The sequence below is a fragment of the Lepidochelys kempii genome, chromosome 12, assembly GCF_965140285.1.
Source record: "Lepidochelys kempii isolate rLepKem1 chromosome 12, rLepKem1.hap1, whole genome shotgun sequence".
NCBI lineage: Eukaryota > Metazoa > Chordata > Testudines > Cheloniidae > Lepidochelys > Lepidochelys kempii.
The window spans coordinates 36,171,933-36,198,808 of NC_136391.1; the positions used below are offsets into that span (position 1 = coordinate 36,171,933).

The 26,876-nt window shown below is 42.8% G+C and overlaps 1 long non-coding RNA gene across 1 annotated transcript; it reads left to right on the forward strand.

Moving 5' to 3' along the window:
• Positions 1–522: 522 nt before the first annotated feature.
• LOC140896552 (uncharacterized) lies at positions 523–14,872 on the forward strand. Its single transcript, XR_012154573.2, has 5 exons — positions 523–942; positions 2,124–2,259; positions 5,646–5,722; positions 11,401–11,475; positions 13,563–14,872. It is a non-coding gene; the product is annotated as an uncharacterized LOC140896552 (long non-coding RNA).
• Positions 14,873–26,876: the final 12,004 nt, after the last annotated feature.

The window sequence follows — 26,876 nt, forward strand, 5'->3', positions numbered from 1 at the left end:
AGACATTCTTGTTAACTGCTGGCAATGGCCCACCTTGATTATCACTACAAAAAGTTTTCTCCCCCCCACCCCCCACTGGTAATAGCTCATCTTAAGTGATCACTCTCCTTACAGTGTGTATGATAACATCCATTTTTTCATGTTCTGTGTGTATATAAATCTCCCTACTGTATTTTCCACTGACTGCATCTGATGAAGTGAGCTGTCGCTGACGAAAGCTTATGCTCAAATAAATTGGTTAGTCTCTAAGGTGCCACAAGTCCTCCTTTTCTTTTTGCGAATACAGACTAACTTGGCTACTACTCTGAAACATATTATGAATCAGTTTCTATTTAGAAGAAGTTTATCAAAGAGGTAATTTTAGAAAGTGGATGCAAGTATCATACTGTTACACATCACATTTTGTTCCTATATTTAACTATAAAGTGAGTATTCATTATAATTTCAGGAACATCTGTTCCTCTGAGGTTGTTTTTATCATCACATCTGTTTATTGTGTCTGTCTTGTACCTTTTCTAATCTTTCTCCTATAGGATATAAACAATTTTTTTTAAAAGAAAGAGAAATGGGAATACGATCAAGCATCACTGAAAAGATGAAATGTTTGCAGTGGCTATTTTTGGTTCATAATTATAGCCATTGATATGGGAGGGTTATTTTACCTTGACGTCCTTATTATTATTTTCCCCTCAGTAAAATAAAACCAGGAAACCTTCAGGAGCTTTGCAAAAGATAAAAACAGACAACAGACTCATCAAACCTTTATCCCCTCCTCCTTCCTCTTTTGTTCTTGAAACTGATGTGCAGTATGGTTGGGAACCATCTGATGGGACGCTGGGGAACTATCAGCTACAAAATGTTAGTGCTCAATTCTGTATTCCCTTTGCAGACTTGGAAGGCCAGGTGGGCAGTGGGACCTGCATGGTTCCCCTGTGCAAGAAGGTAAGATTTAGGGGGTCCGTGCCCCCTGCATTCCAGGCAGCACAGTCCAATGGGGGGCCCCTGTGTCCTCAATGCTGACAGTGAATTTGGGGGTTGGAATAGAAAATCCATGCTTCTGTGCCTGGGAGTTCACATAGATCCATGACTTTGCAGGCTCACATGGATCCATGATTTAGTACTTTTGAGTAGCAGGCCCATGGAGAGACTCAGGTGCTCAGCACCTCTCAAGCTGGGCCCGTAGATGGGGGATGTTATGAATTACTAGTACATTTTCTTAACTAAGAAGACAAGGATAAAGGAGGAACGTTCAGGGAGGCACAGTGGGACTCGGGCCAGCCGCCACAGGGGATGGGGAGGGAGCACCACCCAGCCCTGCTCCGTTCCGGCCCTGCTCCCAGCCCTGGCTCAGTGGGGGGTAAAACGGGAACACAGGCAGGGGTGAGGGGGGTGCAACCCTGAAAAATTTGGGGACCACTGATTTAATGCTTTTTGAAGGTGCTGGAGAATGACCTCTTGGGATCAAGAGTTCAAAATCCATTCAGTCATTCAAGCTTGGCAGCTAGAGTAGCAGTATGATTGACTTCTCTGGGATCTACTCACTTGCTGATAATTAACTTTCAGTGCTCAAGGTGGGGTGAAAGTAGGAGTGATGGGATTAAATTTAGCAGATGGAAATCTAGGATGAATTCAGGAAAAAAACATAATCCTAACTAGGACACCTGTTAGTCAAAGGGAATGGGAAAAAATAATGGATTTTTTTCAGTTTGGCCACCGTACCAGAAAAATCAACTATTCAGCCAGCTCTAGGGGGAATCTCCATTGCCTGAGTTATTTAAATCTAGATTGGGTAGGTCTTGGGGATACACTGTTGTGGAAAATGCTGCACTGTGGGGAAGTGGTCTCGAGGCGTGAATAGGTTTGATCCTTGTGATTCTGCAAAACAGCTGAGGCTGAAGACGGTTATTGGTTGATAATCCCAACCTGAGCTCTCTAGCTAGGAAAACATATGGGTTCCATTTGCTTGCAGAGGGCCTCAGATAAATGGAAACTAGCAGCTATGCATGAATGCTTACTGATGCTCTAATACTTATGTGGTGTTTTACTCACAAACTCCCTAGGCCCAATCCGGTGTGTTGCTCAGCTCCTGGTCTGTGTGATGGTCTCGTTTACTTTTCCCCCAGGTGTGTGAGGGGATACAGAACTGCCGGGCCTCACTCTACTCATTTGCGGCCGTACGGTATCACTGGCAATGAGGCCAACTGATCCCGGCGCACATGGGAGTCGTCATCCAGTGAATGGTGCCAGCCGATGCAGCAGGTCAGCCACTCGTGTGTCCTCTGGAGCCCCTTCCTCAGGTCTTTTACTCCCTGCTGGGCTTTATGTACTGTTGCAGTAGCCTCTGAGGTCTCTTTGCACCCCATGGAGGTGCTTGGCTGGTGGCTCTGCACAGCCACACATCCGCTGGCCTTGCCTTGCTCTCCCCACAAGCCACCATCCCAGACCAACACCCATGAAGCTCAGGGTCACAGCATGCAGCTGGTGTGGATCCCACCTTTTGTGCTCCTCCTTCCCACTCTGCAGGTGAACTGACCTGATTTCCCTGCTTTTCATGCTGTTCTCACGCCCCAGAGCTGGAAGTATGTGGGGGAAAGACTCTGAGGACCAGGACTTGGGTGCATTTGTGTCTAGTACAGGCGGAGCTGGTAGCATTGTCTGTTATTAAGGTTGCCTGCCGCATCCCATTAGAAGATCCTGTTTTTAGCTGCTTATCACTTTTTGCCAAAATGGAACCATTTGGGCTGAAATTATCCATGCTGGGTATCTGCCTCAGGCTGACATTATTTGTTTATTTATCTATTTATTTTTAAGGGTCAGCCAGAAAGGTTCATCTGTTTCTGAGAACGAGGTCAGGGAAAAATAGATTGCTTTGCCTATTTTATAGAAATTCTGGTGACTTTTTCTTTGAAAAGCCGTTGTGCCCCTGTGCTTTGAAGAATGGACTTGACATCTGCTTTGGAGAAGGCCTGGTCTTTGTCTCAGGGATGTGCCTTTAGCCACCTCTGTGAAAATCTACCAGGTTATAAGCCTTTGAAAACTCAGTGAAGCCTTGCTAGAGCTTCATAGCTAGATTCCCTGAAGTGTCCATCCATTCTGAGCTTGCTCCAGCCTGGGACTGAGCAGGACTTTCCCTGCAATTGCTGCTGTGGGCTGATCCAGGCCGAAGTTGGGCACCAGAACTAAAAGCAGGGAGCCTGTCGCCCATGTGCTCTCAGTGACCCCTCTGCAGGGCCCAAGCAATATGGAGGAGGAAGCTGCCTGATTTTTGAACGCAAAGGAGACAAGAGCGAGACCTGGAGTGGGGGTTAGGGGAGTAGATTTGGACGAAGAGCTGTGGGGGGAGACTGTGGTTGGAAGCTGGTGGGGGGTGGGGTGAAGAGGGATACAGGGACTGGGAGTTGGGTGATGGAGAAGGAAATGGGACTGTCACCCATTGGGGAGGAGACTGGAACTGGATGAAGAGCTGGGGGAGACGGGTTGGCTGGGCAAGGAGCTGAGGGGTGAGGAAGAGAAGTGAGAAGAGAAGCATGAACTTCACCATTCCTCTGCTGTCAACAGATATCTGTGACTCCCACTGGCAAAGTGTCTCATCCCTCTACTCCACAAAGAGGATGACAAACGACTACTGCTATCAGTTACGCTGTTAACTCATGTGGCAGAGATCTGTGTAGTGAAGCTGACAGTTCCAACCTGCTGATGATCTATGAGGTGTTAATAGGATTCCACATAATGGAACTTCTATTTCTCCAGTTTGAGTTTCTTTGAACACATTGGAAACTGCATGCAAAAAACCTACATTAAAACAACGTTATTCAGGTTGCAAAATCAAGCACTCAGAAGTTAGGAAATGCTAGAATTAAGGTTGCTGTTACAGCTTCAGTTTGGCCCTTGGGTGTGTCTACGTTATGATACAGCCTTTAATTACATCAGGGGTTCTCAAACTGGGGGTCGGGACCCCTGAGGGGGTCGCGAGGTCATTACACGGGGGGTCATGAGCTGTCAACTTCCACCTCAAACCCCGCTTGCCTCCAGCATTTATAATGGTGTTAAATATATTAAAAAGTGTGTTTAATTTATTAGGGGGGTCGCACTCAGAGGCTGTTTATGTGAAAGGGGTCACCAGTAAAAAAGTTTGAGTCCCACTGAATTACATGATCACATTTTCCACAGGACCCCGCCTCATTCAGTGCCTAGGATGGAGCTACCGTGAGGCTCCATCAGGTCTGTGCAGTGAATGAGGCTATTGTCTGTAGGGACCCCTTCTTCATTTGTTACTGAAATTGGAATGTGTGCAATGAACAAGGCAAGGCACTTCAGGAAGAGGAAGGATAGCCACCTGGTCAAAGCTGCCCTAGAAAATTGGATTCTATCCCTGCCTGTGCCACAGAGTTCCTGAGGGATTCTATTGAAGTCACTGACACCAAACTTTTCAGAGGTGGTCATTAACTGAGTCAAGTATCACGGGGTAGCTGTGTTAGTCTGTATCCACAAAAACAACAAGGAGTCCAACGGCACCATACAGACTAACAGATTTATTGGAGCATAAGCTTTCGTGGGTAAAAACCTGAAGAAGTGAGGTTTTTACCCATGAAAGCTTATTAACTGAGTGTTTCTCATTTTCTGGGTGCCTGCCTTGAGGGATCCGATTTGAAGAAGTGTTGAGTACTCACAACTGCAACTGAAATCACTGGGAGCTGTGCATTGAACCAATTAAGTCCTCTATAATGCTAAGTACTCTGCAGTATCAGGTCCTTGGCATCTCTGATCGGGCACCCCAAATTAGTGCATACTTTTGAACTTAATTTCTCTGTGCCTCAGCTCATCATCTATACCCCCTCCTCTCACTGGGGTGTTGGGAAAGTAAATTAATGTATGTTTGAGAAGCACTCAGGTGAGCATCATAGGAAAGCCCACGAGGAATTAAGTAATTCTGTATTCAGAGTAGGGTTTGAATAGCGTGCAGTCAATAAAGCATGGGACCACATCTTGAACAATGAGGATAAAACAAAATACTGAAGAGCTGCTCATTAAGTGTACATTGTGCATAAATCAAGGTTCTTTTTCTTGTGGAAAAAATACTATGTGATCAAGTAATTAAGAATGTATCATGATACATACAGAGAAGGAAGCCAAACTGAGGTTTCACAGGCAACTTTAATTCTGGTATTTCCTAACTTCTGAATGCTAGACTTTGCAAACTTTAATGCTCTTTTAACATAATTTTTTGTGGATGATATATATATTACAGCTGGGCAAAATTTTTCAACCTGAACTTTCTGCAAAAAATACAGATGCAGTGACACTGATACGTTTCATGAATTCAAGTTAATAAAACCAAAATGTTTGGTTCAGGAAAAAAAGTACTGAAAAATCAAAATGTTTCATTTTGACAATTTTGAAATGAAACATTTTGATTTTTCTATTTGAGACAACTTTTCATTTTGAAATTCCTTTTAAATTTATTTTAAAAAATGTTTAAATTCACTTAAAAATCAAAACATTTCATTCAACCTGAAATATTTTTTTTACTCTTCATTTAGTTGAAAATTTTGAAATTTTTTGTTTTCAGTTAGACCCCCAAAATCCATTATTCATCCATCTTTCTCTCTCTCTCTTTTTTGTCCCACATAAAATGTCCTTTCCAGGAGTGCTGTTCACTTGCGACCCAGTTCCTGGACATCCCGGGAAGATGGTTATCAGTGCAAGCTGTGGACTTGGGGAGGTTAGTGAGAATCTTTGATGTATTAAAAATCACTTTAGAGTAAGTGTGAGAAGAAAGGAGAAAGAGGAAATAAGATATTTCGATTGTAAATTGTACCTCTGCCCTTTGCACATGGGGTTGGTTTGGTAGGTCTGCTTCATAGCCATTCAGCACTTTGAATATTAGCACCTGCCTGTGTTGACCTCCTTTCTAATTCATGTTGGTTATTCCTTGAGAACTGATAAATATGTTTGTTATGTACAACCACAGTAGGGACACAGGACTGGAAGGGATCTCCTGGGTCATCGAGTCATCAGTGCTCTACTATGGCAGGCAACCCCGTCCTATAATCGTGTTCATAAACTTAACAAGCTCTATCTTAAAACTAGTTTTGGTTTTTCCCCCCACTACTCCAATTGCAAGGGTTGTGCCAGAACCTCACTTCTCTGATGGTTAGAAACCTTCTTCTAATTTCCAGTGTGGATTTATTCAGGGCCAGTTTATAGCCATTTGCTTTTGTTGTTAATGTTGTCTTTAAGTTTAAATAGCTATTCTCCCTGTGTGGTGTTTATCTCCCGATGTATCAATAGAGACTAATCGTATCCCCTCTCAGTCTCTCTTTTGGTAGGCTAATGCAGCTTGTTCATTCCAAATATGGGTTCTTTCTTCTAATCCACTTTGAGGGGAAGCTTTCTGAGCCAAATCCCCCCTCCCAGGGAAACATACTCCATAGCCTTGGTGAGTTTGAAGTCTTCAAGTTGCTGAGTTTTATTCCACTTGAGGAGAAGTTTTGGGTTGTATGGAGAGGATAGGGGATGTGTCCAGGAACTCATGAGGAACCTGAAGATCTGGAGTTCAGTCTGGTTTCTTCACTTTGTATCTGAAGATTTCCCAGCTTTGCCCCTCCCAGCAGCCCTACACTATCCCCCAGACCCAGATTGCTTCTGCAGGGTGCTGTTCAAGGGGCTGGTGTACGTTTCTGCTGGTGAAGTGGAAGAGGGTAATATGCAATGTAGGTTCCACTCCAATCCGTCAGCTTTTGGGACCTATAATCCTGCTCTCTTGCCATGCTGGGGAGATGAGAACGGAAACCTCTTTTGAGTTAAATTTTTAAAATAGTAATAAGGGGTCAGAAAACTGTAATTAAGTTCAAAACATAGGGTTTTGTTTGCCAGGTGCTGAAGCACACGAAGCAGTCTTTTGCTTGAGTTTAAGAGCAAAGAATTCACATCTCCAGGGTTGTTCCATAATCTACAAATTACTTTACAACGATCTGTGTGTCCAGAACACATGGCAGAACTGTGTTATGTTTAAAATAAATCACCTACCAAAACCTTCATTTAAACCATTCAAAGTTGTCCCTTTTCATTGCTCCTTTCTCAGTGGAAAATTAATCTTAGGAAGTGATACTGCTGCCCAATAAAACAGAAATTCCAAAAGCATGAAGGTTGTCATGCTGAACATTCAGGATTTTGACAGGAAGCAATAAAACGGAGGAAACTCACGGCTAGAAGTGAAATGTACCATACAGCCTGCACAAGTCTAGCACAGAGGGATACAGCCAGAGTCTGGACATTGAGGGTATGTCTACACTGCAGCTGAGATTGAGCCTTCCAGCCCAGGTAGACAGACCCGTGCTAGCTCTGCTGGAGCTAGTGAGCTAAAAATAGCAATGTGGACATTGCGTCATGCGTGGCGGCTCAGGCTAGCCACCCACGTCCAAGCCCACCCAACCCCCGGGTCAGAACTTGAGTGGCTACCTTGAGCTGCTGTCCATGCCACAACTTCCACACTAATAGTTTTAATGCAGTAGCTTTGAGCAGACCTGGCCTGTGTTGTCTACCCAGGCTAAGAGGCAGGCTCCCAGCTGCAGTGGAGACATACCCTGGGGGACCTGGAGAGATGCAGTCAATGGGCCAACTCCTGGAAGTGTCAAATATTTGCAACTCCCACTGGAGCAGTACGTGGGCTGCCTAGATTTGCTAAATTTAAAGACACAGACACTTTTAAAGATGGACCAGGATGGGACTGGTATTCTAAGCATTTCCAGTCAATCACTCCCTAGCTAGTTACCTGATTTGGAAAATGGTTTCACTGTGTTATACATCTAGACCTTTATTTCCCTTTAACTTTTCTGCTGGTGTCAGCCATTACTTATTACCTGCATTTAGGTGATTGTCTTTTGTATATCTGCAGTAGATATAGTCTTACTAGGAATGCCCTACGTGTATTTCCATTGCAAGGTAGAAAGCTGTAGCAAACTCTTTTGCTGCATTTTGGTTTTAGCCTCGACAGTTCCTAAAGCCAAATAACCGACTTAGTGAATCCCAGAGACCTCCACAGGGAGGAATAAGTTATCACAAACTGTACTGCATGACTGAATTTTCTCCAGAAAAAAAGAGGAATTATTCAGGAAATAGATTATTCTCAATAAAGCTGTCTAAAAGCTGAGTTCTCTGTCCAACAATGAAATTAATCAAAAACAGTCCAAATGAGTAAAAAATACCAATTTATCAGAATCCAGATGTCTCTGGAGTCCCTCACATTTCCCATTAAAAATTCAGTTAATTCTTTCTTGATCTGAAGTTCTCCTCACAGAACCATATAGATCTATGTTTAAGCTAAAGCATTAAAACACAAATAGAATTCTAGAATTCAGAGCATGAATCACTCTCTCTGAAAGATCTGTTTTGGGGGCTTCATGAATTTACCCGTGCAGATGCCTTATCCTTTCACAGTTGGGATGTTGGTATTTGCATTGTCTTTAGCACTTATGCAAGAGACACGAGAGAAATATTGCAGTGCAGTATTTCAGTGCAAGTGCAGTTCATTCTCATCTGGCTATAAAATTTAATATAGATCATAAAACCAAAGGGAGGAGGAGAAGCCAAACCTGTGGAGCATCTAAAGAGCACTGAAGCTTTCTCACTAGAATTAAATCCCTTTTGGAGCAATTTACCTAACAAGCTTTTTAATCCAGTTATAAATAACACCACAGTCTGAGACAAAGAACTGCAAAGGGGTCTGCTCAGTTTACAAGGCATTTGTGTTATAGACTTACAGAAAGCAGCAGTGAATGTGCTCTCTCTAATCCAAGGGGGAGGTGAAATTCTGAAAGTAGCTGGGCAAACTTATCTCAAATATTTATCTTGTTTTCCAGTAATAATAGAGCTTTGTGCTCCTACTCTCCTCACCTCAGCCTTGTTCTCCTAAAGTGCTCAGTAGCTCTGCAAATCAGGACACGTTTAATTCAGGTGCCTAAATATGGAGCTAGATGCCTAACCTCAACCACCCAAGTTAGAACATACAGTCGGTGTCTTTATAGAAGCACACAGGAGGCAGTTCAAAAATGAGTCCGTTTTGATGAATGTGGAGATGGAAATATATGGGGACTAGAACTGCCTACTGCAGGGTTTCTTGCACCTTCCTCTGAAGCAGCTGGACTGGTCTCCATCAGAGACAGGATACTGGGCTAGATAGACCACAGGGCTGATCCAGTCTGCCAATGTCTGTACTTCCATGGGCGTTACGAGTATAACTACCATAAACTCAGAGTACAGAGAGTTCTGCTCAGAATGAATTTTCAGATGTGTGTACCTTGCTAATCTTTATTGGATTGTGCTGGTTTGTGATTGCTGCAGTGATCAGTGAAAGTTATTAGTACATACCTCTGTAAATTGTCATCGGCAATCTCTTCATATGGAAGTTGGCAGTGATACCACAAGGTGGTGCTGTTCAGAGTTTTTCTTTTGTAAAGGAATGAAGCGATTGGGATGACAGAATGACTCATCAGCTCTACTCTTTTCTTTGTTGTTCTCCCTCCTTTTCCTTCTCCCTTCTTTGTTTGCCTTACTCTTCCCCTGGCCTGCTTGGCATTTCTCCCTTTCTACCCATGTAGGAACACCACCTCCCCGAATGACTTTAGCTACAAATAATCGAAGAATTCTTCTGTTGACATAGCTGCGTCTACACTGGGGGTTTTGTTGGCATAGCAATGTCGCCAGGGGGTGTTTTTTCACACCCCTGATCAACATAGCTATTCTGGTATAAATTTTAAATATAAACCAGGCCTACCATGGCAACACCCCAACTACTTATAATGTCTGTGGTTTGAATCAAACTTTTAGTAGAGCTTTGGTTAGACCCTGTTTCTGTGTGGAATATCTTCCACAGCTTCATTAGTCGGGCAACTGAGCACATATATTACTGGGCTTCACTCAGTGTTGCTTTTGGCTTTTCCTTTAAAAATAAAAAAAATATCAATCAGAAAACGCTTTAATGCAATGTTATGATTAAGACTTTAATTGCACCAAGTCTGGAAATTCGAGGTCATGATTTTCATAACAACAACTTAGCTAAGTTGTACATAAAGGAGCCTCAGTCCAAGCTTCTAATTTTGCACCTGCGATTTTGTGCCTGCAGTGAATTGTGGGTGCAAATAATAGCATTTAGATGTCTGGCTACCTGATCTGGAGGCATAATCAAGCAGTTAGATGTCTAAATGCTATCAGCTGTTCCTGAAATGCATTGCGGACAAAGGAAATGTGGGTACAAAATTAGATGCCATATTAAAAATATTTGACTGATACTGTATTTTAAAGCATATACAGTCATAATAAATCCATGCAAAGAAGCTGAGTTAGGGGATGTTGTGGAAATTATAATTGTGTGTTTCCTAACTTTAACATTAGTAAAATCTCAGTCATAATGTTGCATGAATGTAGATCTTTCATTTGTATATTGGTTTCTACATTGGTTTTATAGGTAAGACTACAAGGAGTAGGCCCTTAAGAGAATACTTTTAGCCTTATTTCAGTAATCATGATAACAAAAGCTAAATGTTAAAAGCTAAATGTTTGTTTAGATAAGGAAATGCTCACTTTTAATTCCCACAGTAAAAGAATCGATAGCTTTTAATGACATGCTTCTTTCAGTTCTTCTTTTCGATATCTCTAGGGGCTGCTGGTTGTTCTGCATCCATTATGGCATCAAAACAAATGTTACTGCAAGGAAATCTGTCCCAAGCCTTGAAAAACAAAGTTAAAGAACAAAATATGAAGAAGCCTGAGGCTAAATTTGTCTAGGTGGGGTGATGTTTACCGTTGCTGAGATGCGGGAACCCAAAGCGACTTTGCATAGTCTTTATTAATGAATGTCTGTAATATTTTCAGTGTACCTCGCTGCAAAAAATTTAGGGACAACTGGTTTACTAATAACCCAGGCCTAAATGATGTATTGCATTACATGACAGGACAGCAGGTCACAATGTGGATATAAGAGACTCTAGAGACCTCTTGTGGACAACACAGATTTCTTTCTTCTTACACTATATGTCTGTGTATTAATGAAATGCTGCATCTCATTTATAAGATCCTGTCTGATTTTTTTTTTTACCTGTGTTCCATATGAATTTGTGGGTCTCTGCTTTCCCATGCTTTATTTTTCCCTTTCATGGCATATCGTTCATCTTCTGAATTGTCATTGGCTGTGATAATTATTTTAATTTCTGGGCAAGTTATGACTGTTTTATTTCCCTTTTAACAAAAGATGGCATTTAAAGCAGAACTCCTTGGGTGCAGCTTTTTGTTCTGTCTTTATATGGCCCCTTGCACAATGGGGTCATGGTCCATGACTAGGCCTCCAAGGCACTGGAACAATACACGTAATTAATAAGAATCTCTCTCTCTCTGGTGTTCCAGGCGCTGTAATTGCAAGGGAGCATGGGCTGCCCTGTATTATGAAATGTAAGGGTACAACCTCCTATTTTAAATCAGGTTGGTTTCCATATTCCTTCATTTATACTTTTTCTTGTTAGACAATAGCAGCTTTACTGCCTCTGAAGAAGTGGTGTTTCCCATTGTCACGGGATAGGTCCATCCCATCAGGCGGTGTCGGGTTGTGGGGGAATTAAAATAGAGCTAGGGTGGCCAATGTGGCCTAATTTCCCTAGTTGCCATAGCAGCCCTGGCTCCTAAGGCAGCGTGGCAAAATGATCAGGGTCAGTGCAGCAGCCCTTCAGTGATGGACAGCACGGACAGATGGCCCGAGTCAGTAGGACACCCATCTAGGTAGGGCGGTGTGGCCTAGCAGTCAGAGTCAATAGAGCGACCCTCTGTGGCAGGGCAGTGTGGCCCGGTGGCCGGAGTCAATAGAACCACCCTTTGAGGCAGGGCAGTGTGACTTAGTGGCCAGAGGGTGGTGGGCTGCCATCCAGGGGTGGGCAGTGGCTGGGGTAGGAGGATCCGGGCCCTCCCTACTCCACCAGGTCTCAGCCCAGGGTCTTATCTGTGGTGGGGTTATCCGCCTCTGACTCAGTGGGGAGTTGCTACAAGTACACTCAGTGCCTGTATGCCCGTGACCATGGACCAGCTGAGTGAATGGCGGGACTTTCCATTCTCCCCTCGGCCAAAAAAAAGACACTCCCTCTCTAAGACTCCATTTTATACATCAATACAGACAAGTTACGTACTGCCCCTCTGATGTAGTTAGTTGACACCCTCTGACGTAGCCGGTTACCGCCCATCACCTTATACATCTCTATTCATCACACTGTCATCCTGACCTTATCTTTAGGGCGGGTCAGCGTGTTCCTGTTCTCTTTAGGGAATGCGCTGGTATCGAGGTGTTCTAGTACCACACTTCTGGAATGTGTTTCTGTGAGTGCTCTGTGCCTAGCACCTCTTAGGAAGGTGTGCTTTTGCAATATCAGCCCTGTTCTTGCCAGATTCTCTGAGCAGGGCCTGCCTCTAGCTCCCAGCCTGATTTTTCTTTATATCAGCAAAGTTTTGACCGCCACTTTAGCCAAGGCCTCAGGCCGCTGATACAAGGGCTTATATTTTAGGCCCTCTTCCTACCCGTCCTCCCACAGCTAGTAGTCTTGGGGATTCCGCACTCGCCGTTGTCTGCGGTGTCAGGCATCTGGGGGTTGGCTGGCCTACATCCTGGAGCACTGGCAGTCTCTTTGCCTTTGCAGTCAGCCCAGACTGAGATGAGCTGCTCCCTTTTATATCCTGGTTCTAGCTGAAGCATGCTCAGCAGGGAGGGGGGGACATGACCTCCTTGGCCCACAGAGAGTGCTTAAGCCTTGCTGAATCAGTGCAGGGTAGGTACACTCTGTCACACGCATGTTACACTAACTCTGTTCCTCTTCACAACAGTGGAACAGAGCTACAAAGAAATGGTGTTTTTTTCCCTCCCATAGAAAATTTGATGAAAATACAAACAATGCTTTTTGTTTTGTTGACATTTTTCTATAATTTTTTTGGATTTACTTCAAAGAAACAAAAATCTGGAAATTATTATTTTTATTTATTTATTTACATATTAATTTGGAAACTGGGAATTGAAAAAAATCAGCCAACCCAGGCAAAACTTGTAGGGTTTACTGAAAATTTTCATTTGACCAGCTGAAAGTTTTCATTTGCTGAGAACCAAAATACTTTCAAAAAGGTTTAGTTACTGAGTATTTGTGGTGACTTTCGATGAAAAACCCTAAAAATATCATTGAAAAGGAACCTCTGAAATATTTTTCACAAAAAATTGCTTTTTTGTCAAAACACAAATTTCTAAGAATTTCCACCAACTCTACCATTCAATAAAAGCCATGGTCTCAAGAAGGTTAGCTTGAGTATGTGGAGTGAATGCTTCCTAGATATCTTTGAATAGTCTATGGCTAGATTCATGGCCACTCTGTTTTTGGTGCAAAATTATTGTTAACCTTGATTGTTAGCCTAGATCTGGGGAAACAGGAAGTGGACATATAACTAACTTCCTCACACTAACCCAGCCCTGTGCACTGCTTGGCCAGACTGGAGAATCTGGACCTATATCACTAAATATTGTTTGCATATCATCTTTGTAGATGTATGCTGACAGACAGATCTGCATATGCATATATACAGACACCATTTTTACCAAGGTAGGTGTAGCTGATATGTGAATTTCAAGATTTACTACACCGCATCTATATAGGTTCAACAAAAGAAAATAAATATATCTTTTAAAGTGCATTCTTTCCTTTGGGCAGGCAGGCTTGTCCATCTGATCCTACTTGCACTGGTTATTTCTGCAGGATAAGTTATACCTTTATATGGGAGGGAAAGGAGCAACTTGCTGCTCGGGACAGTTTCCTCCTGTTTTCCCATGTGTGTCTCCCCATTTGGTCACCCTCCCTTGGCCTGTCTTCCATGGGTCATAGTTAATATTGACATTTCCATCTGGGAGAATGGTGAGAAGGAAATTAAGTGAAGGAGAAAAAGTCTTTTCCCCCTAGCTTTGCAGTAAAATCCTATTTTGTGTGCTACAGAGAAAGCCCATTGCTTTATTCCAAGCAGGTATAACTGAGGTTGATGTGCTGTTCCCAGTCCTCACCCCAGGGCATTCTCCTGGAGACTGAAAGCAGAACACGGTCCTTTGTATTTAATCAAAGTTGGCTGGCTTTTTTAAAAATAGTGGGTTAATTCTAGGTCTTGTCAAAACTTTTCTGTCAACCCAAAAACTTTGCAATTTTGAACCATAAATTTTCTGGTTTTGGCAACCAAAAACCTACAAAAGTCAGGGGTTGGTTTATTGATGAAAGTGATTTTGTGGTTTTAGTCAAAATTTTCTGGAGAGAATCCTGCCCCATCGACCCACATTTTCAGACCAACTCTGATCAACTCAAGGCTTTGTTTTATGGGAGACAAAGTGATACTGGATGGATTCAAAGGAATGGTGCAGAAAATCAAGGCATAAGACTGGTCACAGAAAGAAAAAGCCTACCCATAGAAAATACTAGTGGCAATTTGCAACAGCGTCTGGTCTTTTGGGAAAATGGTATCATTTGCGCAGTAAATTTATTGATCACTTATGAATGTTAGTGGACAAGTTACAATTCTTCCTGTTGAGCTAAAGATTAGGTTATCCAACTAGGGAACATAAAAATATATAGGTTTCAGAGTAACAGCCGTGTTAGTCTGTATTCGCAAAAAGAAAAGGAGTACTTGTGGCACCTTAGAGACTAACCAATTTATTTGAGCATGAGCTTTCGTGAGCTACAGCTCACTTCATCGGATGCATACCGTGGAAACTGCAGCAGACTTTATATACACACAGAGAATATGAAACAATACCTCCTCCCAGCCCACTGTCCTGCTGGTAATAGCTTATCTAAAGTGATCATCTGGTTGGGCCATTTCCAGCACAAATCCAGGTTTTCTCACCCTCCACCCCCCCCCCCACAAATTCACTCTCCTGCTGGTGATAGCCCATCCAAAGTGACAACTCTTTACACAATGTGCATGATAATCAAGTTGGGCCATTTCCTGCACAAATCCAGGTTCTCTCACCCCCTCACCCCCCTCCCAAAAACCACACACACAAACTCACTATCCTGCTGGTAATAGCTCATCCAAACTGACCACTCTCCAAGTTTAAATCCAAGTTAAACCAGAACATCTGGGGGGGGGGGGTAGGAAAAAACAAGGGGAAATAGGCTACCTTGCATAATGACTTAGCCACTCCCAGTCTCTATTTAAGCCTAAATTAATAGTATCCAATTTGCAAATGAATTCCAATTCAGCAGTTTCTCGCTGGAGTCTGGATTTGAAGTTTTTTTGTTTTAAGATAGCGACCTTCATGTCTGTGATTGCGTGACCAGAGAGATTGAAGTGTTCTCCGACTGGTTTATGAATGTTATAATTCTTGACATCTGATTTGTGTCCATTTATTCTTTTACGTAGAGACTGTCCAGTTTGACCAATGTACATGGCAGAGGGGCATTGCTGGCACATGATGGCATATATCACATTGGTGGATGTGCAGGTGAACGAGCCTCTGATAGTGTGGCTGATGTTATTAGGCCCTGTGATGGTGTCCCCTGAATAGATATGTGGGCACAATTGGCAACGGGCTTTGCTGCAAGGATAAGTTCCTGGGTTAGTGGTTCTGTTGTGTGGTATGTGGTTGTTGGTGAGTATTTGCTTCAGGTTGCGGGGCTGTCTGTAGGCAAGGACTGGCCTGTCTCCCAAGATTTGTGAGAGTGTTGGGTCATCCTTTAGGATAGGTTGTAGATCCTTAATAATGCGTTGGAGGGGTTTTAGTTGGGGGCTGAAGGTGACGGCTAGTGGTGTTCTGTTATTTTCTTTGTTAGGCCTGTCCTGTAGTAGGTAACTTCTGGGAACTCTTCTGGCTCTATCAATCTGTTTCTTTACTTCTGCAGGTGGGTATTGTAGTTGTAAGAAAGCTTGACAGAGATCTTGTAGGTGTTCGTCTCTGTCTGAGGGGTTGGAGCAAATGCGGTTGTATCGCAGAGCTTGGCTGTAGACGATGGATCGTGTGGTGTGGTCAGGGTGAAAGCTGGAGGCATGCAGGTAGGAATAGCGGTCAGTAGGTTTCCGGTATAGGGTGGTGTTTATGTGACCATTGTTTATTAGCACTGTAGTGTCCAGGAAGTGGATCTCTTGTGTGGACTGGACCAGGTTGAGGTTGGTGGTGGGATGGAAATTGTTGAAATCATGGTGGAATTCCTCAAGGGCTTCTTTTCCATGGATCCAGATGATGAAGATGTCATCAATATAGCGCAAGTAGAGTAGGGGCTTTAGGGGACGAGAGCTGAGGAAGCGTTGTTCTAAATCAGCCATAAAAATGTTGGCATAGTGACCATTCACATGGCAGGAATACCAAATAAAAAACAATGGATTCTCCTAGTGATCATTTTGTGAACAATGGATAATATTTTTTCTCCCAAACTATTCACTAAAGATTTATGAACGAAGAACACATTAGCAAAAACAATGCCCACTTCACAAGTAATTTGAGTAAATTGTTAGCTTAAAATAGTTCACCCATTGAGAGCTAAAGCAAAGAACAATGAGTGAAACTGAAATACTTTCCCACATAGCCTATGGAACTCAATGCCACAAGATGTCATTGTGGCCAGGACGTCAGCAGGATTCAGAAAAGGATTGGACATTTATAAACATAACAAGACTATCTAGAGTCACAATAGTAAGGATTTTAAAAATAACTAACAGCCTTGGAAGGGATAGAAACACTTCTGGCTTCAGGGTAGAGTCCAGACTCTAACTACTGGAGTTGGGGAGGGAACTTTCCCTGGGGAAGCTATTCCATAATCACCTACTGCAGAGTTCTTTGTTCCTTTCTCTGAAGCAGCTGGTGTTCTGGATTAGGTGCACCCTGGTCTGATCTAGTCTGGACTTTCCTTCTAGGCATTTGTATGCAAGTTTTATTAAGTCAGTGGAAGCCTGTCACTCCCATTCAAGAGCAGAACTTTGCCTAGCATGAATGTAGCTATTCAATCCCCATATATCCTGCCATATTTTTCCTAGGAAGGACTTTAAATATTTGTCTTCGAAACTGGATGTCTTTCTGGGAGATATGCCTTTGTCAAACAAAACATGCACTCAATTTAGGAGTAATGAGATGATTTTCTCTGGCCATTATTATACCAGAGATCAGAATAGATGATCTAACGGTCCCATCTGGCCTTAATCTATAAATCTATATGATTTGATCCAGTTTGTGAATTAAGAATAAAAATAAATTTATATGTACCATGTAACACAACGTATCCCAGGGCAGGATATGTCCTTGTGTGGGGACTTCTCCACCACCACTGAGTCAGCATTAACCAACCTGAACAAGCTATTATATAATTACCAGATTTTACAGCCGTCAAAGTTCTGTCCTTTGTACAGCAGCATCCAGGAGACTAAGATTAGGGAAACCTGAGTCCATTGAAACAGTTATTTTTTGTTCTGTGCTGAATATTATGTGAAGGTTAGAGAAACCTGCTTTCTCTCTCTCTCTCTCTCTCTCTCTCTCTCCTCAGATGGGGTTGCTCTGTCAACTTGTCCATCAGGGTACTTTTAACATTGTGCTGTTGGGTTTTTAAAAAATTCTTTAGCCTGTACGGTCTGTGAACTGTTGAGGAACCCCACAATAAAGTCAGAGGATGCTGGGTATTTTTAAGACAGCTCAGACACAGTCCCTAGCGATATATTTTTTCCCCCAGTACAGTCTTGGATTCTGGCCATAGTCAAAGCCAAATATGGACCTGGAATCTGAAGTCCTGTCCTACTTTTGCTCTGTCTTTTTTTCCAAAGCTTTCTCATTTCACTTTGACAAATCACCAAGAAATATGACTCTGAATATTATTTTTAGTGGTACAGCTTATCGGCCAATTAGGATTTTAATTTAAAAATACAAGAGCCTATCTCTCCGTTCACAGTTATTCTGTCCGATAAAAAACAATTGTTTGGTTACAGACTACACGAATCTATGTTATCAGGACTCATGAACTATCTTATTTGCTTTGTGATATGAATGTTTAAACATATTTTTAAATTTTTGGGGGTCTCTTACTTTTATGTGCCATGAAAACCTTCATGATCTCAGCAGGCTATTTTCCTGTTGTTAAGCCCTGAACCCTAATCTGAAGGAAACAAGCCCAGCTCCTCTTATTTTCAAACAGATAAGATTTGTGAGGTTATTAATCACAGGTTCAAATGCTACAGTGGGAATAGAAAGTGATATACAGTTTTATATAAAACTTGTCAACATTCATTACAGAGTTGGACCATCAGTCCAGTGGGAGCTTTAGACAGTCATTATGTGTCTGGTGTATGATAAAGAGCGATTTAACTGCATAAACAACCATGACATCATGCTGAACTTACATGTGCTTTCATCTGCCTCCTAACAATACAATATCTTTTTAGTGCATTGCATTATGCTTTGATTCTCGGATGGGGGAGTTGTCTCTTCTCCTGTGTATCCTTTTATCTACCCACCCTTTTGATAATAGAATAAAATACTATTTTTCTCTAAAATCTTTTTGTCATTTTGTTCAAGTTTATAGGGATAGACATTCAGCTGCTATAAATTAGCATAGTTCCAGTGAAGTCAGGTTAGAACAGTTGAGGGCCTGGCCTGTCAAGTGGTCTCTTGGCCCGTCCATATGCTGAAAAACATCCACCTCTCCCACTGCTAGTAAAACGGAAATTGTCCCAGCAACGACAACATAGAACATCTATCTCCATATAGCAGTAATTCCGGATAGTGTCCAACCTACTGAAAGAAAACATATTTGTATTTTCAGTGCACATTGTTATTATTATTCCTTAGGGATCTAGTCATGGGCCATGCCCCATTGTCCTAGGTGCTGGACAAATACAGAGCCAAAAGACAGTCCCTGCCCCAAAGAATTTACAATCTTAGTATTACCTGATTCAACCCTTCTGCTCAGACGGGGTCTCAGATTCACCTGTTTCATGGGTGAACTAAACTTAAAGTTAATGAAGCCATTGGATCACTTGACAATTGCTGGCACAGTACAATTTATAACGGGACAGATTTCTTCTTTTGGCGTCACAATAAGCGTGAACAGCCTTTGGCTAAAGGTGCTGTCATCAGTCAGTATAACACTGCTATTATGGTGATGACGTAGTTTAAAACATTCATATATAACCTGTCAAAGTCTTTTCAGTGGCCATTTATTCTGAGGCCCCGTTCTCAGATGAGTTAGTAACAGTGCTCTAAGACTTTTAGTATTACTTATTTAGGACTGGCTCGCAGCATCTAAGAGTGTGCGAGGTGCCTTGCAGGAGCACAGAGTATATGAGCTTTCACATGTGCACTAATTTCTACAACACAGCTTCCGTTTGAACCATTTCTGGGACCGACCCCCTCCTTTGAAGCACTGTGGGATCAGGGTAAAGGGTTCTGGGCTTGTAGTTGATGGACAGCTGTTCTGAGTAGCTGAGGAAAAAAATCACAGTGTGAACAAAAACCTGAGAAGCCTTGTTCTAAGGGGTAAAAGACGTGAAGTCATTTAGTAAGCCGCAGGCAGGCCCTTGGCTGCACTTAGGTAGGATTAGCTTTGGCCTCTGGAAAAAAAATAGCCTCTGAACCAGACGGAAATGTGCAGCGGGTAGAGAGATTACACAGTGTGGATGATAAATACAGCTTCGTTCACGCATCAGCACTGCAGCCTCAATAAACAACAAACTGATGCTACTACAATGTGAACCCAGAGGAGAAAAAAAAGTCTGTCCCCTCCCATAACAAAACCTTGGCCAATGCCAGAAAACAGAGGAGCGACCCCAGAAGAGGTCCTCTCAAAAGAACGGCAATCAGCTTTCAAAGACTTTCCCTTTATCCTATCCAACCTCCCCACGCCACACAGGGGAGAGTGCTGAACAATGGCATCTCCAACAGAGGCAGTTGTGCATTTACAGATACAAAAAGGTTCCTATTTCACAGAAGAGGAAGGATGGTCAAGTGGCCTGCCTCCCTACTGCCTGGGACTCAGGAGATGAGAGTTCTTGGTCTTGGTCTACCACAGACTTTCTTGTGAATCTTGGCCTCTCTGTGCCTTGTTGTCCCTCCTGTACAATGGGGATGACAGCACTGCTCAACCACACAGGGCTGTTGTGTAGCTAATCACATTAAAAAGACGATGAGGCTCTCAGATACTATGGTAATGAGAGAGCCAGATAAGTAGCATAGACAGGATCCCAGCCCTCATCTAGAGATAGACAGCTATCAGTGGGAACAATAATACACTTTGGATCTTGTTAACATACAGTTGTAGCTCATTTCCAATGACTACACCACCATTCATGGTTTACCTTCATAACCACTGTACCCAAGGCAGAGCTGCCTGGAACACTCTACAGGGCTCTTCTGCTTTACGGGTTCTGAGAGTGACGTTTCTTTGCTCCTCCTTGTGGTTGATACTCTTTGCTGCACCAAGCCAAGCGCAGAGATGGGCCTGTGATTGCTGCTTTCAGGTTGGCTGGGTTGACAGAACCAATGTGAAGACTCTTGGCCAGCACGTTGGGTTTTGCCTTGGCAGGTGCTCCTAGTACTTAGTAGCGTGGTTGAGCTTTTATCCTTGCTGTGTGCTGGAGGGAGAATCGGGGTGGGATAGGGTGGGGTTGGAGTAGTGGGGGTCTCCACAGCAGGCTGAACATACTGTGCTTCTGAACTCAGTAGGGGAAACGGCACTGGGCTGCATACAAGCGAGAAGAATCCTACCTGATGTGATTCAGTGACTTCACTCTACCGCAGGAGTGACCCATCCACCTGCCAAGATGGAAACAAATACATCCGAGTTTTAAATTCCTGGAAGGGAGAAATGTATTTGCTTATTATTTTACCAACCGGCTCAAGAATGCTTATTTTTTTACTCTCTTAACACAAACAGAGCTCAGAAAGCAGAGCTGGGAGTGGAGCCGAATTCATTTTGAATGCTGATGACTGGAGCCCCAGGGATCATGTGAAACAGGCAGTGCTATTCCCAAGTTCCTGAATGCTACAAAGCGGCCGTGATGGAACCAATAATAATAGAAAATAGAATGTGGGCGTTTGGCAATGTTTGGGATTACAAAAGGGAAGCCCAAAAGAAAGTTATACTCTGTTGTGAATTTAGGCTGAGATGTTTAAAGGGGCCCAAGTTAATTTACAGGACAATTAAAGAGTCCCTGACATGTCGTGGGGGTTGCAGCATGCCATTGAATCGATGTACGTTGATACTGTATCATGATCTGATAACACAATGCCCTTATGCATATATGTAACCATTTGACGAAGATGAGTTAGTTGTCATTTTGGAGCCACTCCAAGATTGATCTCAATGAAGTCAGATACAATTCTCTCTCTTTCCCGCCTCCTCCACCCCTTTGTGTTCCACTGTCATGGACTTTTTCATTTACTGAATCAGAATGGATACAGAAGTGCCACAATATGGTGAGAGGGGATTTCCCCAGTACTGTTAGTTCCATCAGAGCCTAGGTGCAACGGAAATCTCATGAAATACCCTTTCCCCACTATTTTCTCAGATCTATTCTGCAGACCCAAGAGGTGTAAGTAGCTGAGATGGCCATCCATACTGAACATCTATACCTTTTGAGTTTCTGCCATCCCTGGCATATTCTCAAGTAAGCCTGCTGTGGGAACATAGCTAGATATCTGTGCAAATATTTCATATCATACTAGGCGCCTGCCTTTCTCCCAATTCTCCAGCTGGGTTGACTAAGGTACAAAGAGGTCATTGATCCAGTGACTAATTGATTTGGGCTGAATTAGAAGCACCCACAATGATCTGAATGTTCTACGGTGAAATCCTGGCCCCACTGATGTTGGTGGGAATGGGCATCAAGATTTCATCCCCAGGTTTTTGCTGTCATGATACAAACACTCAGGAGTGGGTCCAGGAAAGAAACAGATGTAGAGAGACTCCACAAAAAGTCAGTTCCACTCTGTGCCTTTTTAAAGTTTCTCATGCTCTGAAACAGATTTATATAAGGGAAGCATGAGAGCACTACGGCTAATTCCATAGCTGGTTATTAGTATGTATCTGTATTTTTAATGTTGCCTTAGGGATTTATTCTGCATATGGAATCAGGAAGGGTGGAATAGGTCCTTTATTTCTTGGGCTAAAAATGTTCTGGTTTCCTAAGTCCCAAGAAATGAACTGAGTTTCTTTCCCTTATTAATAGCACATTGCCAGACTGTGTCCAGCTATTCCAGGAGCACGTCGGGGAGCCAGGACCCCTCCCTCTTTGCGCTCCAGTGTAACCTCTAGGTGTAATTGCAGCCCTTGTAGTCTCTGGAGTGCAGGTATTGCTCCCTCTATCCACCCCACCCTCCCAGGTGCAAGAAACCCCAAAGTAGGTGAGGAGGCAGGGGACGGAGGTGGGGCTGTGGCTTGGCTCCGGCCTTTGCACTGGTCAGAGGTGGCCTGGTAAGCAAGTGAGCAGGGGAAATATGTGCCTCTCTATGAAGGGTTGTAGTGGTCCCAAGAGTGTCAGAAATCCTCTCAGAGGCCACAGTGGGGAAGTGTAACCCCCACCCCCAGTCAGGTGTGCTATGCAGCCCCCCTCTGTGCTCAGTGGGAGTCTGTTACCACCATAGCTGCTTAGCTCCAGCTGTAGATAATTATGCTTTTAGCTTTGGAGGTCACAGGTTCAATCCCCAGTGTGCAAGCTGGCACAGAAGTCCAGCACAAAGGTGGGGTTGTATGATAGAACCCACACATAATACCTCCAGCCTTTACTTCATAATTAAAGAATACCATCAAAATACATGAACCATCCGAAGGGAAACACACCATCTTATTGGAAATGCAATTGCCCCCAGGATCAATTTGGCCCATTCTGTTTCCACTCCAAGGGTTTAGGGCCCAGTCCTGCAAACCACATGACAAAGCCTTAGTGAGACACCCTGGTGAGTAAGGGTGACTTGCATGAGTAAGGGGTTTGCAGATCTGGCCTCTTAAAGATCCATCTATGTTATTTAATTTGAAAAGCATGTGAGTGGGAGGGAAATTTTTACTGAAGTCTTTTGCTCTCAGTGTTTTGATCTTTACATAGATATTTTGCCTAAAATGTACATTTAGTTTTACATTTCAAGGTTTCTTTTTCATGTAAGAGAGGATTTGATTATGGCTAAAGACTGAAGCTGTAAAATGCTCCAGTCTTTAGTCAGAAAACGGCTCAGTGTTTATGCAATCCCCAATTCTTCCTTTTAAAATAAAATTTACAACCTTCTGAAATGGTTTGTACAGACCTCCCAAGCTTTGATTTCTTGCAGAGTTTTTGAAATGCATATTAGCCCTGAGACTGCTAACAGACTGAAATAATTACCCTCAAAGGTAGGTGTTAATGCCTTCGACATTTGCCTGCCAGTTGTCTTTATGCTTTTGAGAAATTTATGAACCAACTGCCTAAGATTTTACTGCCATATTGTATTCTTTCCATTTCTCTTAAGAGTTAACCTCCATGCTATGGGTTTGCTCATTCATTTATAACAGCAATCCTTTAAAAAAGTCTGTTTGTTAAAAAGGACATATGTGTGTCACTATATAATGTTACTCATTTGCAGAATGTGGGCCAGATTTTCAGCTAAAATTAGATATACAAATACACACGCAATGTGCATGCAATTGCATCTCCAATTTGCCTGTCAGTTACTACAGTGGTGTAGGAAAATCAGGCAATTGCACATTTAGCTGGTATACTGGGTGCATTGGTTTATGCAATTATGTGAGTTGTGTGCATAGTTGCACCCATTGCATGCTCAGGTGAAGTGTACATTGATGCATCTAAATTTGTCTGAAAAGCAGGTCCAAGTTACATTGGAACCGTCCCAGCTGTGTTCTTAAATCAACTTTATAGAGGAGAAGAACAGAGCTATTTTTGGCTAGAATTTTTTAATGACCCAAGGGATTTAGATACCCAGCACCCACTGAATGAGAATTTTTGCCTAATGCTCCTTAGATCAATCTAATGTTAATGTTTGTAGTATACACAGATCACGTGAGACACATTTCTCAATCAGTGTATGGGGTCTTAAAATGAGATCTGCCAATTAATACATTTAGGAAGGAGTTAAAGAAAAGGGTTTGACAGCCTTTTGTCTTTCTCTTTTTTCTCATTCCTATGGTGCATTACTGTATTTGGGCAATTAAGCTGCCAAGAAGATGGGCAATATTGTGTAAGCATCTCCCATAACAAAGCTGTCAGTGCACCTGAATCCTGATCTGCAGCACTCTCTACTGGTCCTTCACTCAGTAGTTGTTAAGTCAGATACCATGGTGATGGGCACATTAAAAATAGGTTAGACATTGACTTGCTGGAGCTGAAGAAATAATTATTTGATTCATTTCAGCCTTTAGTTCTGTGAATGGCTGGAGACATTTCAAATATATTTATTATTTGCATTCATTATTCAACGCTGATTTGCAAGTTTCAAGTCCTCTCAGGAGAATAATAATTGGTCTGTGGCTCTTTTGTTGATCTACTGCTGTGAATATTTGTACTATGAAATCCTCCCTGTGGTGGTTAGCGTATGTCAGATCCTTGTCACATAGTGCCAGAAACAAACTGAAGGCCAAGTCCTCAGGTAGTGGGCACAGCTTCACCTGGCTCAGAGTCGTTCATGAAAGTGGATCAAATAAGGTCTCCTGAATCCCTTGGGCTGGAAGGGAACCTGGCAGAGGAGGTAGAGACAGCGCTTTCAGATTTTCCTGGAAGCACGAGGCCTTGCAGTGAAAGCGAAGGGGGTGGAAGCCTCCGCACACACAGTAGTGTTGTTTCGGGTCCTTGACTGGGATGACTCATTTCTAGCTAATCAACCCAGTGAGAATGGTGAAATTTACAACTGAAGATAGAATTCAAATGTCGATGTTGCCAACTATTCAAAGGCTGGAGCCTAAAACTTGTTTGTGTGAGGTCCTCTGAGGCCTTCAGACAGTGACATAGAAAGGTCACAGTGAGGGATGGGGGGAAATTGAATGGAAACTTCTTTTGAAGTAGGCCACAGGCGTGCTTCCCAGCTCTGCTGCCAATTTAGTTGTAGCTTTGTGAGGATGAAACATGAACTGGTGTTTACTAGGGTGTAGGCTGAGGCCATCAAACTCATTTCATTTGTGACTTAAGGCAGGCATTAAACATAGATTCCCTAGAGGTGACAGGCCGATCCATGATGCCACCATTGCCCCATATGTATATCTGAAAGCAGGATGGGTTTTCAAACGCAGTACCTAAAAGCTTTAAAGCAGGGTGGGGCCACACTCCCACTCTGATGCCTGGGGACTGGGTAAAAAACATGAACTAAAAACTGTATAGAACTTCACCACCCATAAGTCAGAGGCAGCTCTTGTCTCCCGGTGTACGACTTACAGCAAGTAACACAGCAGGATATTTCCATATCTAGTACACTCAACATACAAATGCTATGTGATTTTAATTCTCGTTTCCTCATGAGTTCTCTTCTGAAAAGCAGAGCGACGACTACTCAACAGCCATTTCCATTTTAATAATCTAAGGTGGCGTTCGCCCTGTCAAATGAAGAAATATGTTCATTTACAACCAATGGCTTTAAAGAAAAGTCCTTGGGCATGTAAACTAGTGTGACTCCAATTAAAATTAATGGCATTGCACTAGTTTACAAGCAGGGCTAAATTTTGCATCTCTCGCCCTAAAACACTCCTTCTCTCAAACAGGACCCAACTCTGCAATCCTGCTTACATTGAGTAAACTGGGTTTTCTCTCAGGTTAAAACACAGCTAGGTGACACAGCTCCAAATTTGTTAGCCTGCCTCTTGATGGCTCTTTTCCGCTGTGTTAAGCTACCTCAACTGAGCTAAAACAATTGAAAAACATACCCCTTGTAGCCCATCAAAACAAACACCTATGGATGGCATAAGAACGTTAGAACCATGAGAATGGCCATACTGGGTCAGACTAATGGTCCATCTAGCCCAGTATCCTGTTTTCCGACAGTGGCCAATGCCAGGTGCCCCAGAGGGAATGAACAGAACAGGTAATCATCAAGTGATCCATCCCCTATCGCCCATTCCCAGCTTCTGGCAATCAGAGGCAAGGGACACCCAGAACATGGGCTTGTATCCCTGACCATCTTGGCTAATAGCCATTGGTGGACCTATCTTCCATGAATTTATCTAATTCCCTTTTGACCCCTGTTATAGTTTTGGCCTTCACAACATCCCTGGCAACGATTTCCATAAGTTGACTGTGTGCTATATGAAGAAGTACTTCCTTTTGTTTGTTTAAAACCTGCTGCCTATTAATTTCACTGGATGGCCCCTGGTTCTTGTGTTATGTGAAGGAATAAATAACACTTCCTTATTCACTTTCTCCACACCATTCATGATTTTATAGACCTCTATTATATCCCCTCTTGGTCATCTCTTTTCCAGTCTGAAAAGTCCCAGTCTTTCTAATCTCTGTTCACATGGAAGCTGTTCCATATCCTTATTTTGTTGCCCTTTTCTGTACCTTTTCCAATTCTAATATATCTTTTTTTGAGATGGGGTGACCAGAACTGCACACAGTATTCCAAGGTGTATCATGGATTTATACAGTGGCATTATATTTGCTGTCTTATCTATCTGGGCAGAATCAGGCCCAGACTAAATGGCATCTATAACCTAATTTAATAGTTAGAAGCCAAAGCCCCATATAACGTCTGGTTCATAGCTCTGGAGTGAAAGTTGATTTGTGCTTGGCAAATTCTGTTGGGGCTTTATTTTTTCAGGTGGCTAGGTGTTGGAATTAATTGGGTTGGTTTGTATGCTGCTCTGACAATTGCTGCAATTTTCATATCAGGGTCTGACATGTTAAATTCTTGAGGGGGGTGGTGGTGGGGC